The sequence below is a fragment of the Pinus tabuliformis genome, chromosome 7 (genome assembly GCF_031772625.1).
Source record: "Pinus tabuliformis cultivar Carrire ecotype Pingquan chromosome 7, CPIR1, whole genome shotgun sequence".
In the NCBI taxonomy this organism is placed as follows: Eukaryota; Viridiplantae; Streptophyta; class Pinopsida; order Pinales; family Pinaceae; genus Pinus; species Pinus tabuliformis.
In genome coordinates, this window is record NC_142293.1 from 1,456,865,376 (window position 1) to 1,456,883,372 (window position 17,997).

The 17,997-nt window shown below is 36.2% G+C and overlaps 1 pseudogene; it reads left to right on the forward strand.

Moving 5' to 3' along the window:
* Positions 1-17,492, forward strand: part of LOC149253237 (protein trichome birefringence-like 11) — an 82,953-nt pseudogene extending 65,461 nt beyond the window's left edge.
* Positions 17,493-17,997: the final 505 nt, after the last annotated feature.

A 17,997-nucleotide genomic window follows, 5' to 3' on the forward strand; every position in this document is an offset into this window, starting at 1 on the left:
GTTGGTTCATGTATCTCTATTAAAGGGGGAACTTATCCCATCAATAAGGGAGCTATCCCACCCAAAGAGGGGGATGATCCCATTGATAGTGGACCTGAATAACCTCTTTACAGCACTATAAATAAAGGCATTGAGCCAGAAGGAGGGAGGTTGGAGCTATACATTTTCTTTGGGTAAATGCTGCAGGATTTAGGTCTTCCATTAGAGCCTTTGTGAGGAGAGATTGTCTTCACTTGATTCTATTTGGGAGAGGGTGAGCTTTGTCAAAGTAGAGGAAAAACCCTTGATGGACCCTGGGAGGAACTTGCACAACACCAAGGCCAGGTTGTAAGAGTTTCTTTGTTTCGTTATTAATACAAACTGGTTTATTTTTCTCAATAGCTTGTGTTAATGAGTTATTTCATGTGTTCCTTGGTCTGCATGTTGGATATATGTTTTATTATATGAAATGCAAGTGCTTGGTAATTGTTTGATTGTTTGTGGTTGCAGGAATTGACTTGAAGGAGGAGCTCATCCGGATCGTCAAGAACGGACTTCAACAACAACGTTTTGGAATAAGGTAAGCCTAAACACTTGTAGTTTTCATGTTATAAAAGGTGTATTTAGAGAAAGATCACTCCTTTTTGTCTTGTTTGTCATTAGAATGTCTTAGACTTCTAGGAAGGTCAGTCGTGTCCGCACCCTTGACAGATTCCGTGTGACAGTATGCACATAAAACAATGTGATCTTAATACTTTGTTATTTAGTGTTTATTGTTTACTAACTCTCAAGGTCTCGCACAAATAAGCAGGCATGACCACATAAAAAAGGGAAGCTTTTGTTAATGGTTAGTTTGGGAGAAAATTACTTGTGCCTTGGGCGTGCGATGTATTGGAGAGACTAACACAAGAAATTTCCACTCACGCCCTCTACGAATCTTTTATGTTGGTACTAAATTTTCGTTCACAACGAATTACACTCCTGTTCTCTGCTCAACAGGGCACGCTCCAACTACTACTTGACATGGATGAGAGTCGAGGTGTCAGAGTAAGACGTGGGATCCAAAAGGGTAGATGAGTGAGTTAATTCTGTCAGACCAGACAGTAACTCCTCAAAGCAAAAACTGATTCGTGTGTGTATTCCATTAGGTAGGTCTTCATTATATACATGAGGGAGAGACTATTCAGTTCGTCTCCCGATCACTGTTCATATTTCCTATTTATCTATTTACATAAATTCACCCAATCCCCCTTAATTTGAAGGGATGTTGGCGAGTCCAAGCATTATTTTGAATCGTTCAAGCTTTTCTCTTCCAGCGCTTTGGTGAAGATCTCTGCAATTTGCTCATTTGTGGAACAATGACGGAGATGGATTGTTTTGGCCTCAACATGGTGTCGAATCAAATGATATTTAGTATTGATGTGCTTCGTTCGATCATGGAACTTTGGGTTCTTGGCCAACTTTATTGCAGAGGTATTGTCAATCATGAGTGGAGTTGATTGTACTTGTTTTACCTGCAAATCTTCAAGAATTTTCCTGAGCCACACAATTTCTTTTGTTGCTTCTAAGCGGGGCATGGCTTTGATATGGGTGACAATAGACGAAAATCTTGAAATTCTGAATTAAAATGTAAAATCTTGAATTAATACAAATTTCATTTTTGTAAAATGTTGTCTACCTTAGTCTTTAATCATCAAATTAAAGTGGCTGACAAATTTTAAAGTGCCAGTTGAAAACACAAAATTTTGATTGGATTTATTTGAGATAATTGGGAACAATAATTCACACTTCCCATTATGTTTTCAACTGTAAATTTCATGTTAAAAATCTTAATTTGTTTGTTTATATAGGACATTATGTCCCACAAATTGCTAAAAAAAATATGAGTACAACAAAGGAAAGTTTAAACCATTTATAAATATGAAAATATTCATGGTAAACCCTTCTTTCTATAATTTTAGTTTCTATTAATGCAAATGATTTAGATACACATTTACATATGTATTACATATGTAAAGGAATAATATTATTGAAGGTGGGAAATGTAGTTATGGACAATTATTATGACAACTTGGGCACTAAACAATTTTACTTATCGTAATATTACGAGGAATTGCAATTTTAGAATGCAAGACAATTCAATTGATTGTGATCATTACATCAACCATGCAATGAATCACCTATGAATTAGTATTTGTAAACCTCGACTTCAATATATATATATATATTTTTAACTTATATGTACTCCAATATGGAAATACACCTTGTTAATACTTTCACCACTGTGTATAATTTGTTGTTTCTTTTCTTTTTGTAATTACTGAGATATTATAAAAATAAGACCCTGTATGACCCTAAAATTGTTTTCATGAAGAGTTTGCATGTTCCCAAATTTGAAGGATGGGAAGTAAAACTAGTAAAACTTATGGGTCATGGCTTTGATATGGGTGACAATAAACAAAAATATTGAGGAGAAATAAGGGTAGAATTGATGAGTTTGTAATACATACACAACAATTAGAACATACAAGAGTTGAAATACATATAGGGTCAAAGAAATAGATTATTGGTAAGGTTTAACATTTTCGAGAGGCAATAAAGTTTTCAATTAAGATTTTTGAGTGTGGTTATTTTATTCAATAATTCGACTTCTCCCAAATTCTGATGCATAATGAGTTCGAAACACTTATAGTGGATTATTGAAAGTTCGTTTTGTAAATAAATACCAATGTTCATTAATTTGGCCCTGTGTATTAATTTATTGCATAGAAAAATTTAAAAATAATAATAATTTAACACAGTTTCAAAAAATTTATTGTTTGATTTCTAGAAAACTTGAACCTATAAAAATACCAAGAAAAGATGCCAATGGTTACACTACATTACTAGTTTATCATCATTAATATGTCAAACCATTCGAGTATTCTGCATGGGATATGGAAAACCATGAGAACAACAATATAAAAATCTGAATTAAGAGACAACCTTAAATGTATGCACATAAAACAATGTGATCTTAATACTTTGTTATTTAGTGTTTATTGTTTACTAACTCTCAAGGTCTCGCACAAATAAGCAGGCATGACCACATAAAAAAGGGAAGCTTTTGTTAATGGTTAGTTTGGGAGAAAATTACTTGTGCCCTGGGCGTGCGATGTATTGGAGAGACTAACACAAGAAATTTCCACTCACACCCTCTACGAATCTTTTATGTTGGTACTAAATTTTCGTTCACAACGAATTACACTTCTGTTCTCTGCTCAACAGGGCACGCTCCAACTACTGCTTGACATGGATGAGAGTCGAGGTGTCAGAGTAAGATGTGGGATCCAAAAGGGTAGATGAGTGAGTTAATTCTGTCAGACCAAGCAATAACTCCTCAAAGCAAAAACTGATTCGTGTGTTTATTCCATTAGGTAGGTCTTCATTATATACATGAGGGAGAGATTGTTCAGTTCGTCTCCCGATCACTGTTCATATTTCCTATTTATCTATTTACATAAATTCACCCAATCACAAGGATTAGGTGTCAACATTCCCCCCCCTTAATCTGATGGGATGTTGGTGAGTCCAAGCATCATTTTGAATTGTTCAAGCTTTTCTCTTCCAAGTTCTTTGGTGAAGATGTCTGCAATTTGCTCATTTGTGGAACAATGACGGAGATGGATTGTTTTGGCCTCAACATGTTGTCGAATCAAATGATATTTAGTATTGATGTGCTTCGTTCGATCATGGAACTTTGGGTTCTTGGCCAACTTTATTGCAGAGGTATTGTCAATCATGAGTGGAGTTGATTGTACTTGTTTTACCTGCAAATCTTCAAGAATTTTCCTGAGCCACACAATTTCTTTTGTTGCTTCAACTGCTGCCACGTATTCTGCTTCTGTTGTGGAATCTGCTGGAACTGATTGTTTGTGTGATCTCTAGGAGACAACTCCTGATCCAAGACTCATAGCATATCCTGAAGTTGATACCGTGGTTTCCTTGTCTCCATCGAAGTTTGAATCAGAGTATCCAATCAAACTGAAGTCGTCCACCTGTGTGTACTTGATTCCAAAGTCTTGAGTTCCCTTCAGGTACCTTAGAACTCTTTTTGCAGCAGACCAATGTCCCTCACAAGGCTTTTGCATAAAGCTGGAGAGGATTCCAACAGCAAACGAAATGTCTGGTCTGGTAGTAGTTAGGTAGTTGAGACTTCCTACAAGCTGTCTATACTTTGTTGCATCCTCAAATTCTTTTCCTTAAATAGATGTGAGCTTTAAGTTTTGTTCCATTGAAGTAGTAAGAGGGTTGCATTCTGTCATGCCAAACTGTTCAACAAATCTCCAATGTATTTCTTTTGAGAAAGAAATATGGACTTTGGATGTTGGGTTATTTCAATGCCAATATAGTAATGATCTTAGCCCAAATCAGTGATTTCAAAACTTTTCCCCAATTCCTTCTTTACGGATGCAATGTAGATTTCATTGTTCCCTGTCATCAAAAGATCATCCACATATACCACAAGATATACAACTGTTTTGCCAACTTTCTTGACAGATAATGTTGCATCATCAAGATCAAAATGTTTGAAATTGAGTTTCAGAAGATGCTTAGTTAGTTTTTCATACCAGGCTCACGATGCTTGTTTGAGGCCATACAAGGACTTCACAAGTTTGCATACTTTATGTTCATGTCCTTTCATAGCAAATCCTTCAGGCTGGGACATAAAAACGTTCTCTTTTAGATCTCCATTCAAGAAAGAAGTTTTTACATCCATTTGATGGACTTTCCAACCAGTCTGAGCTGCTAGTGTAAAGAGTGTCAGGATGGTAGCCCATTTTGCTGTGGAGGCAAAAATCTCCTCATAATCAACCCCTTCCTTCTGTGCAAAACCTTTTTCCACAAGCCTAGCTTTGTGCTTGTCAAGTGAGCCATCAGCTTTATACTTGTTCTTGTAGACCCACTTGCAGCCAATTGGTTTGGTTCATAATGGAGGATCAACCAGCTTCCAAGTGCCATTCTTTATGAGGGCATCATACTCCTTTTGCATCACTTCTTTCCATTCATCATGAGAAGCAGCTTCTTTGAAGGAAGTTGGTTCAAAATCTGTAGACAAGTTCAATTCACAATCATGAGAAACATCCATATCAACAGGTGAATTAGAGTCATCTACATCACCTCCATTTTGCCGGTTTGAATTTCTGGTTCCTGTCTTTCCAACTTCATCAGGATGAACACTTTCAATTGTCTTTGTCAGCGACTTTGGGGGACCTTTCTCAGATGGTCCAGGCTGCTCCGTTGATTGAGTTGGACTGAATCAAGATTGAGTCTCCCAATTCTATCAATCACATCACTTAAAGCAACATCCGTTGTTGGAGTTTCATGCGGGGGAGAGTGTTCTTCAGAAGAAGATTCCACATGTTGATCTAGTATAGGAATCCCCCCTTCAATATGTGGAATCTGATTATCAAATTCTTGAAATGATTTTGCTTTTGCGAATCTATCCAAGCGATCAAGTTGTCGCTCAACAACATTGTCAGTTTTGGATGATTCAAGAAAAATTACATCTCTAGATAGAACAAACTTTTTATTTACTTCATCATAAAGACGGTATGCTTTGGAGGTGTTTGAATATCCCAGAAAGATACACTTACGACTTCTAGCACCAAGTTTGTTTCTATGTACCTTTGGTATCAAGGCATAACAGGTGGAACCAAAGACCCTGAGATGCTTTACCGAAGGAACATGTCCATACCACATTTCATAAGGACTATTGTTTCTAATAGAATTAGATGGACATCTATTCTTTATACATGCAACACATAGAACAACATCAACCCAAAACATTATCTTTACATTCATGAAGAAGAGCATGGATCGTACCATATTTAAGATTGTCCTATTCATTCTTTCAGCTACACCATTCTGTTGGGGATTATAAGGCACAATTGTTTGATGTTTGATCCCATGTTGGCGAAAATAGTTTTCAAATTCATTTGATGTGTATTCTTTTCCATTATCAGTGCGAATGGACCCAATATGAGATTGTCCATCATTTTCAATCCATTTATAAAAATTCTTGAATGTTTGAAAAGCATCAGATTTGTTCTTCAATAAATAAACCCAACACATTCTGGTGTAGTCATCAATAAATGTCATGATATAATATTTCCATTTGCAGAAGGAACAGGTATTGGACCACATAAATCTGAATGAATGAGTTCAAGTTTCCTATGTGCTCTCGAATGTGAATCATGAAAAGACTGTTTGCTATGCTTTCCTAGAATGCAAGCATCACATTGCTTAAGTTTCCTCGAAATTGTAGGCAAACCAGCAACACCGTTTTTCTTCAACAAGCGGAGACTGTCATAGTTCAAATGTCCAAATCTAGCATGCCATAATAAACTTGATGGAAGTGTACCTTCTTCATGATGAGAATTGTATGAGAAATGTTGTGCATGAGCAGAGGTTCCTTGCAGCTTGAGAAGCCTTTCTTCTTCTATTCCCCTCATGACAAGTGAGTGGTCAGATGCTTTTCTTACCTCAATCTTGCCATCAAACATATGAATGGAGTGACCTTGCTGGCGGATGTGGACCAAGGACAACAAGTTTCTCTTGAGCTGTGGGAGATATAGAACATGATGCAGAAGAACGTCTGGAAGACCAGACAATTTAAGCCTGATTGTGCCAAGCCCTGATGGCTTGATTTTTGATTGATCTGCAAAGTATACTGCTCCATCAACATTGTCAGTGAAATCTTCAAAAAAATCTTTTCTATGAGTCATGTGGCAGGTTGCTCCTAAATCAAGCAACCAATCATTTTTCCAAGAAGCAAGTGAAGCATTAAATAAATCTTCATTTACTCCAATGTTACATTGTGCCACAACATAGTGAGCGGATTCAGGTGCTTTACCTTTGTCTGTATCATCAGTTTTACCTTTCTGTTGGTTTCTTTGCTGCTCAATTTTGTCCCATGGTAGTTTGCAGTGCAAATCTGCCTTTTCTCCTTGAGGGTGTCTACCCCCCCTGCCTCTTAAATATCTTTCTCTTCCTCTTGAATGCATACTGTAACAAAAAAAATACTTCTGCTGCAAAAACTTTGCTGCAAAATTTTCCTCTTAATGGAAAGGAAAAATATAGTGTCAATACACAAAACTCTGTAAATATACAAAACTGCAGAGTGTATTCAACTGGACAGCGCTCCAACAAAGGTATATTTACGTCTTTTCAATCACCAAGGGGTAGTGAGCGTGGATTGTAAGGCGCAGTTTCCATTCTCTGCAGGTGTACTCACATGAAAATGAGAAAACGAGTCTATATCCCAAATAAGAGACCCTGAGTTTAACCTTCTTAATACTAAATAACATAATTAGACCACTGATGGAATTTGATCCCAACACCAACCACAAACAAACGCTAAACGTTGCGCAGGCAACTAACCAGAGGTTTTTTTTTGTGTTCAGTACAATCTATGTTTATTAAGAAATAAACAAGCTACTCCCAATACAATATATATTTTTGGTTCCATTGAAAAAACCTTTTTCCGGGCAATTGAAATTGCCATACAATAACATAGCAATGCTCTCGCACCTTTTTATAGGAGGACATTGCAAACCAATAACATAGGAATGTTGTCTAGGCTTTTTATACAATGAAAGCCCAAAATCATAGCCCCTGCACCGATGAGAACACCGTTGCCAATCTTTGGATGATGGTCACCCTCTTCCGCCCCTCAGACAAAAACCAGCAATCGTAATGTGAAAAACTTCAAAGCAGCGTTTTGTCAACCAGTGTTAAAAAAAATATCGGAGCAGTTATTCGTAAGAGTAAAGATTACCAAAAAAAACAACCCTTTCCGGGCTAATCGACTGTGTATATGGAGCAGCTTCTTGTTGCGTGATGTGCACCCGTCTATCTATCCAAGACTTCTTGTTAGACCCAATTGTGCAGCAGACACCGAACTAACAACCCACCTACTGAATTCTAGTTCTAATCATACCCATCTCTGAAGTTGCTTGATGAGCACATATCCCATGCATGCATTTGCTCAAAACTGAAACAAAATACAAAAGTGGGCAGGTGTATTTTGTGCATTAACGGATAATTCAAGAAGAGAAATGCCAAATTTCTTGGTAGAGCCACTCGTCCACCACAGATGATTCGAAACATTTGAGAGCGAATACTTCAGAATCACACGGAAAGTATGGTATGGAGGAGGTATTAGCTCATTATACGGGAGTCATTCAACAGAGGAGCAGGGCATATTATCGTTGAACATTACGAAACAGCACCAGCAACATCGCTTCAAAACACAAGAAGACAAAAAAGGAAAACCCGTGCCTAAAACAAAGCCCTTCTCAATTTGACTTTACACAATCTCGAATAACTGACAGAAGGTCTGAGTTACGTAAAATTTATCTCGAGGGCGACTTATTCACATGAATTTGTCAAATGTGGTCTCTAAACTGGCACAATCCTCCAAATAACGCACAAGAAAGGCACTGACGAAAAGCTCGGGAAACGCCAGAAACTTTCAAACGCTTTCATTCATATAACAGTTCACCTGTGTATGGAGGCCAGAAAAACATATATGTACTGCCAACGCCCAGTGTTTAGGACATCGATGGTGAAGTCGACGCTGAGAGGGAGCATATGGCAGTGACAGGGTAACTAGGATATGGAAACCAAAATATGCAATGCTGAAAAAATGTAGAAGGTCAAGACCAACAATGCAGGAAGAGTATGAGAAACATTTGTGGGTGCGCAGATACCAAACGCACAGTAGAGGATAGAGAGCATAGGAATGGATAATATGACAGACTGCAGAAATGGCAAAAGGGAGTTACTAGGGCATAAAGGCTAAAAATGGCGCTGTATCCGATACCATGTCAGACCAGGCAGTAACTCCTCAAAACAAAAACTAATTCGTGTGTTTATTCCATTAGGTAGGTCTTCATTATATACTATAGGGAGAGACTGTTCAGTTCGTCTCCCGATGACTGTTCATATTTCCTATTTATCTATTTACATAAAGTCACCCAATCACAAGGATTAGGTGTCAACAAATTCAACAGTAACTTGGCTTAATTGAGCATTGTTCCCTCATCCCTCAAACAACTAGTCATCGTCCCATCTACAACTAGCAAGTCACATCCGTCATAAATTTAGACACTGGAAAATTCACTGAAGTCATTGGGGAATGTAAAAGCTTCATCCATGGCATACATCACCATGGCCATGCACTAAGCCAATGATTGGATTAGTGCACGACCCTTAAGAATTGCTTTCATGTATGGCCTCTTGTTTGAGTTTTCTCATTTTCTGGTGGGCCATATATCGCTAATGCTACGAAAACTTACGTGCATTTGTTCTTTTGAGTTTCTACAACAAGATGTGCTTAATTACATTGCAATCTGACATGATATCGGGGTCTGAGTTCGCTGTGTTTTAATTCTTACATGATCTTGGGGTCTTCGCTAGCTATGTTTTAATGAGATCTAGATTTGTGTATTTGCCTCACAACAAGGCCAGATAGCTAGCATCCCCTGCCGCTAAGTTTAATTAATTAACTTTGAAAGATATGAACTAGCTCTCAAATTTTAACAAGGGATACAATGTACGTACTCTTGCTTACTTTAAATATAATTTAAATTAGAGTCAAAAGCAATTAAAAAAATACAACTTTATATTAATAAAAATTACAATTAAAAGTAGTCTTTAAGTGCAACTTTCTAGAGTTTTCGGTGGATTTTTGGTCGGAATCCGGCAAAAAAAATTGTGTCCAAATCTTTATTTGTGTTGTTTAAACTAGTTTTTTTACTTGATATATTGTTTCAAGCCCTAAAAAACCCCTGGGGCACATCTATTGTGAAGAATTCACCAGTGAAACTTTTGATTTCAATGAATCCCAGATTCTAAACAAATTAGATCGGAAAATAAATCGAAAAACTTTTCAAAACGTCTCACTTAAAAACTACTCACAATTTAAATAGCAAGAAAATTGACCATTGCATTATATAATGTGACATGCTTGCACTTTTACGCATTCTTAGTTTATATATATGCGTAGTCTAACTTATGGATGGAATAGATTTTTTCACTGAAATGTGATTTTTGTTATTTGAAATGTTTTTTTGAATGCATAAATAGATTCAACACCCTGAAACCCCCTCGTGACACTCAAATTCTACATATTAAACAACTTAAACCTAAGTTTTTAAAAATCTTTGTTCGACTTTAGTTAAAATTAAATAGAAAAAATGTCCCAAAAAGACGACTTCTTCTATAAATTAGATTGCATATACATATATGCAAGTAGAGGATAGTTATTAATGTACACATTAATAACACTCTACTTTGAAATGAGATGATTATTAAAGATATTATCGACAACATGTAGTTACGTTCATATGTGGTATGGTAATCGTGTTTGTCCGATTAACTTATTAATGTGGCACAAGCTATGTGCAAAGTCGTTGTCAATGAGATCTATTGTTTGATTGATTTTATACACAACTTGATTATTGATAAAATTATATCAAACATTCGTTATACATTTATATACAAAATTATATTTACGTTGATAGGCGCCTCTTCTTGAAAATGGTGAGCCCAACCTTCGTCTACACTTGTTGTCCTGTGATGACATATGTCCCGTGGTGTGTAAAAGACATTTATTCTTAGTTGTGAACCTTCCCCATACTGCATGATCGTGGTCTCCACATATTTTTATGCCAATAGATTTCTAGTGTCTTCAACAATCCGTCGTCCGCTTTGGGGGTCGCCGCTTTTCTCATCCTTTGCTTGTGTCACAACAGGGTAAAGAGAAAATAAAAAAAAAATTATAAACAACAGACGAGCCCCCAAACTGATGCGGATGATGTTCCCCCCCTGCTTCCAAAAACAATACCTCCAAGTTTTTCTGTTGGCTAGGTCGAATCGTCCATGACCTTGATGAACGCTACCTGGGTTTGATCCTAGATGATTCTCATAGACAAAATCTCTTCGTAACGCAAACAAGATCCAGAGGATTTCCAATAAAACTCAGCTATGCAATAGTAGTTGGACAAGCAGAGGCTCTTGCATTCATACAAGCTTGCTTGAGGCAGACACAAATACCTGCTTGAAAAGTAATCGATTCTTCGTCGTTGCACCAAATACTATAAGGGACACAGTAGTTGGGAAAGAAACATATAACATTGAAGAAATCGATGAAGAAAATCTTTTCTACTGTCAATCTCAATGACGTATGCAAATAAAGCTTTATGTTCGCGTTGAGCTCCATTATGATATATCGAAAGCCTTCCAGAAATTGGAGAAAACCATGATAGAGAACCCGTACAACACCCCCATACAGGGCCAACGTTCGTTGGATCAGAGGGTCCCGTTTCAATTTCAATGGTTGATCTTGTGTGCTTATCTTTCCATTGACTCGAATATAACCTACAATCACGTTATGTTGATGACAAGGATTGCTTTAGGTTTTTCTCAAGAATTTTTGTGTTTTATTTTTCTCTTATCGGGATTTGAACAACAATCTGCATAAGAATCCATAGTTTGAGTGGTTGGACCCTTCTAGAATTAGAGTAAGCTTAAGTGTATGATTATAACTAAAATTGTGAGGTTGAATAAACATTTGTCGTGTTGATCATCGTTAAAATTGTAAAATCCAAATTAAATTTTCCATATATATATTTTTTATTTTCTAAGTAAGTTGATAAAAAAAAATCTTTAATTATTAATTTTATATAATTTAAATATTGTAGGAATTCTTCCAAAACGATGAATTTAAATAATTAAATTTAATTATATATTAAAATATTTAATTTAAATTTAAAATCCACAAAATTCCCCCCAAAAAAAATCATAACACCCAATTCCAGTGATTTAATAAATGCCTTTCGTTATATTTCCTGAACATATTAAGCTCCAAAACACCATATGGTAAAAGTTGGGGCACGAGCGTATTGAGGCGATTCTCAAAACTCTGTTAGAGTAGCCCGCCATTTCGATTATATATTAAGAGATTCCTCTTGGAACTTAGCATCATGCAGTAAATGACTATAACGTTTAGAGACCAAATAAAGAATTCGTCCTCACCTGTTAGCACCAAATTTTTATCTTATTGACAACCAGTTTTGTAGTTCATGACACTGGCCTATTCTTTTTGCACGGCCAGACGACCGGTTTTTTGTGCAAAAGTTTACAACGGAAGAGAGAAATTTTTTTCCATCTAGAAATGGAATTTAATGATGAATTGACCTCCCTTGCTCTCGAGGATCATTGGAGAGGCAATGTTGGTTGCACCAACTATAAAATTATCACCTTGAAATATATCTATATATATATATATATATATATATATATATATATATATATATATATATATATATATATATATATATATATAATTGTAATTTTAATATTAATATTTCAAAAGATTTAAACATTATATTTAATTATATAAAAATATAATTTCAATAATTAAACTGATAGGCTTCTCTTCTTGAAAATTGTCAGGCCAATTTTCATATCTTTTGTGCTCATGCTTACCGGGCATCGTGTGCATGACTTCCATGATATTCCTACACCCTATTCGTTGTTCCTCCAATGAAAGAAAAGAAATAGAAGAAGCTCAAAGCTTCTCTACTTTCAATGTTATAACAATCATCATGGTGGTTTATTTTCTCGCCTTCAACATCACTAAAAATCACATAATTGTTCTCTCACGCATTTTTGTGGGTTCTTGATCGTTATTCTTGCAACACCTCTAGCTGTTACTATGAAGCTTTTTATTAGATAAATGTATTCCAACTGACTCGAAGAATTTGAGCATGTTAATTTCATTGTATGTAAAATTCACGACCATAGATGTCTGCCTTGCTTAGTGTAGAGCTTCTCGCAATTAGCCTTAGTGTAAAATCCAATCCAAAATCTAGTAACTAAGAGTTAACATTCTGATTTTCTGAACTTTTCAAAATTGCAATTTAAAAAAAATTGTAATTTTGGAAAAAATGAAATTATTGTTTTTTGTGCAACAATGTATCAACCACCCTCTAATACCCTTTTCTGAACATTAAATAGTCTATGGATCCACTCTTCATAGGGACTCTATTACATTTGTGAGGCATATTTCCATTTGTTTTATTTATTCATGTTACATAGATTTACAGAGTGACCCAATGGCCATTTTCCTTCACTCAATTGTGACTGAAGTTTTTTGGAGGATTTGAATACTGAACCCACAACAGTGGACCACTTTCATCCACCTAAGAGACCTCTAGTGGTTATAGAACCCTATTAGGCCAACACCAATTATAATAATCTTTCCTTCTCGTGCTTGATTTCTATGAAAATTACCAATTCAATGAAATTGTACAATGAAATAATCTTACTGTAGCCCTTTTATTAGTAAGTCACTGGTGTGACCTGCTAAGCCATCGAACTATTGTGAGTGTTTTATTTGAACCCTGAGCTTTGTCTGCCACTGTGATAACGTGGTTATTTTCCTTCCCATTGAACAAAAAATGTGAATATTTTTATAATCCAAGGATTTTAGGATTGACTAAGATTCTCTTGGGATTTCAGGATGTTTAGCAAGCCAGGCTTTGTTGGTTGGAGCTCTGAGTTTTCCTAGCTCAAAGTAAAAATATCATTTTTTTTTTCTTTCTGGGATATAGGTGATGTTAGAAGTTATGGACAAATGATTCTTTTTGTTTTCGAAGTGCAACAAACCACTGAACACAAGGATCTTCTGTTTAGCTTTTGTTTAGCTAAGCTTTTAGAATAGAGTGCACTATTCCATTGAAATCACCTAGAACTTGCACCCGATCTCAACGGTTATTCCTTTCTCTAAGGGAATTGAACCTCGGTGGGTGGCATCACATCCAACTGCCTTGATCGTCAAACTCCAACACCGTTGAGAGCAATAGAATTTTGCAAATAATATGATGTTTTTTTAGATTCCATTGTCATCGAGAGTTCATGCGTGTTCTGTTGGCATTATGATAAATGTGTTGTACTTGATGGCAACCCACTTGTAGCAGAACAACTCACTTGTACATGGTAACTAGATGAATCTACAAAAGAGATATCAGATGTGACAGAATATGATGACAGTAGTATTTATAGATGTGATGAAAGGTAGGGCAACTTCAAGGAATCAGTTCAGAAGGCAACTCTCTCAGATGAAAGATCATAGTATAGCAGGTAAACAACAAGAATGAAGAAAGAAAGGTATATGCAGGTTAACTATATACCAAGCTGTAGATACACGCGGGTTCGCAGATCAAAAGGCGCGTATAGCGTACACACGCACTTTCACGGAAGGAAAGGCGTGTACATGTTGGAAAGCTTAGTTTTGGTCTGTGGTATTTGGTACATGGTATCTTGGTATTGGTCCATGGTATTTGGTTCGAAGTGTTGACCCCAGGTATTTGGTCCAAGGTATTAGTTCTAAGTGGTTTTGGACCATGGTATTGAGTAAGGACTAAGACTATAAAAGGAGGAGAAGATCATTAAGCCATGATGCAAGTCTCGAATATCTGATGAAGTGTGAGATCGAGTATGAAAGTTATGGGTTTATGATGCTGAGCCAAGGAGGAATCTCAGCGATTGATGGAGGACAAGACCTAATGATGGATCAGGATCTTCTGGCTTGGAATGTATCAGCTCTATATGGTTTGATCATGCTTATTCTAGATTTGTGTACTGACACATGTGATGTTCTATAAATATTATGATCTGGGTATAACTGAAGTTTAGAATAGCTGCAAAATTATGAATGAATATTTACCGATGTATATGCTAGTTGACTTTGATAAAAGAGAATATACACGCAGGTTAGACACATCTAATTAGCATATACCATACGAACTATGATGTTTGAAGTTACAAGTGGTTATGGTTGTTGATGCAAAGTTCTGAGGTCTGGTGACTGTTTACTGGTGACAGTGTTTTGCATATTTAGATTGGTTGATTGTGATTAGTTTCAGTGTTGATGGATGAAATCTAATAATGGATCAGGATTATAAAGACTTATCTTTATGTGATTTGATGGACTAGATCTGGTTGCTAACACACGTATTATCCTTTTGTATGTAATGATCTGGGTATGTCTGAAGTCAGGTATATTTGATGACATATACGCTGGTTCGCTTTGATGAAGTTGCGTATACACACTGGTTCGGCTCTTCCAAGTAGCGTATGCACTCTGATGCATGGTTTTTGATGATACAGTTAGCTCTGAATATTGTTGCAGAGTTCTGGGTTCTGCTCTCTGTTCTAGTTTTCAGTGATTAAGTTGTTGGGTGATTCAGAGAGTAATGATTGAGTATTTAATGAATGGGTAATGCAATAGTTGTATTATAATGGTGATTGATTTTGAGCTTCAATGTTGTTGATGGATCCAGTATGAAAATTGGATGAAACGTGGCCTTTAGATTATGATGTTGTGTTCCAAGAGTATCTAGTCTGAAAATTTATGAAACGTGGTATCTGGAGGAAGAAAGAAGGTCGTAGCCTTCTATAGGTCAGCACCTACGTATTAGTAAACACATCAGCTAGTACAAGAGCTAAGGGGATTGGAGCTCCCTTCTAAGAGTAGCTGGAGAATGAAAGAAGGTTGTAGCTTTCTGCAGGTAGAAGCATGTGTATTTGTATGAGTTTGCACCAATACATTGTTGTAAACAGAGTTTCTTGTTATTAAAAGAAGACAGAGACGACAGCGACAGGTGGTTTTTACCCACATTGGGTTTCCACCTTACATCTTGGTGTTCATGTGTGATGCTTATGTGTGATGGTTCTTTTTGTTATTAACTGCACATGGTTATTGTTTAATGTTTAATAAAGTATTGATACTTAGATTAAAGATCAACATATGATGAATTAACATAATCATTAGTTTGCTGGATATACGCTTGTTTCCTTAAACAGAGTTGCGTACACATGCGGGTTGCTTTCATTGAAGTAGCATATATGAAATTCAGTAAGAAAAGAAAAGGATTATTGACTTGACTAACACTGATTCACCCCCCGCCCCCCCTTTCAGTATTATTTCCAACACGTTCATCAAATTTGCACCTAGTTTACCAGCTGCCATTGATATGATAATTCTTCATAAAATGCTCAATGGGAAAAAAAGGGTTAGCACCAGTATACAATGTTTATAAACGTTGAGTGGTTATAAGTTTGAAAACATTGATTTGTTTGTCTCTGTATTTTTCTGAACTTATATTCTTCTCAACATTCATCAAATAGATTTAATGTCTAGTTTGAATTGAACTTCAAGTTCAATATAAGCGGTTTCTTAAAGAGGATCTACAAAAAACATGTGGTGATTGTGGGTGATTCCACTGGGAGGAACCAATGGGAGTCTCTGATTTGCATGCTTGTAGAAGCAATTTCGAACAAGAAACAGATTTATGAAGTCAATGGAAATCCCATAAAAAACACAAGGGATTTCTATCCTTCAGATTTGTAGATTACAATTGTACAATAGAGTATTACAGGGCACCATTTCTAGTTTTCCAGCGCTGCCCACCTAGAGGAGTTCCTCATGAGGTCTAAACCACGCCGATAGTCGACACCCTAGATTATACTTCACATCTTTGGTCTAATGGGGATGTGCTCATCTTCAACATAGGACACTGGTAGATCTATGGAAATACAATTAAAGGGTACGTATGGTTTTTGATATTTCATTTTTGAGGATTAAAAAACCATGCCAGTTTAAGGAATGTAATTTTTTGATAGAAGTTTTTTGTAGGGGTTGTTATTTCCAAGAGGGAAATACAGTGGACATGAAGATGGATGTCGAAACCACACTCCAGAGAGTAATGAAGACATGGGTTGAATGGTTTCTCCAACATGTCAAATCTGAAAAAACCCATCTATTTTGCGTAGCTACGCCGCTATTCACTACAAATAATTTTGGCCTCACTGGTCCATTGAAAATGGTTTCAATTCATAGGATGAAACATCTATGTACTAGATGCAAAAAAAGAAAATAGAACCATTCTTCTATGTGATTTTGATTTTGAATTGGTCACAAGCTCATGACTCAAATATTACAACATGCCTTCCTCTTAAATGGTAGGATTTGAAGATTTTTAAGGGTATACTTGTATTTAAAAGCTTAATCTCATATATGTGTCTTTCAACATCTTAAAATTCATAGGACGGTCCTGGAAAATTGGAGGGAAGTGTCATAAGGGAACTTGGATAGATTTTATTTCTACTTGGTTTCAATGGGAGCCAGTGAGTAACCAAATCATGTCTGAAGCAATTAGACAAATCAATGGCAATAAGAATGTGCAATCATTAAACATAACATATTTGATTGAATTCAGAAAGGATGGTCATTCCTCATTGTACTATTTGGGAATGGGCATGGACTGGATCGACTCCACAAGAAAGATTGCAGCCACTGGTGTCTACTTGGTGTCTTGGATACATGAAATCATCTTCTTTATGGTTACCTGCTTGCGAGTGGATATGAAATAGATATGAGCACATTAATGAACAAGGGATAACATTATTAAGTAACCTACATTTCTGGATGGTGTAAAATTTGTTTCCCTAGTACTACACCCCACAAAATTGGAGGTGGATTGTTAAATTAATTTCATAAACAATAAAAATATTTGCTGATAAGAGTTCCTTTTACTTAACAAATGCCCCATGATCCAGGGTGCATTCTTTTGGAGAACGAAATAATAATTTGAAGTAGTGGAAGAATGGAAAGACATGACCTATATGTAAGTGGAAAATCATGACCCTTCATGCAATATATGCTTTAAAGTTGGGCCATATCCTCAGAGATCATGGCTCCTATATTATTAACATAAAGTAGCATGGCCAGACCATCTACATGTGAAGCAAAAGTCACATTTTTTTTTTTGGTTTTCTTCCACCAATGGGGTTTTCTTGTTACAACTTGTATTTCATTACTCAGGGTCGTGTAAACACGTGAATTGTACAAATTACAGGAGAATTAAATTAAAATATGATTGATCTGCCCTCTTACGCTTTTGGGTA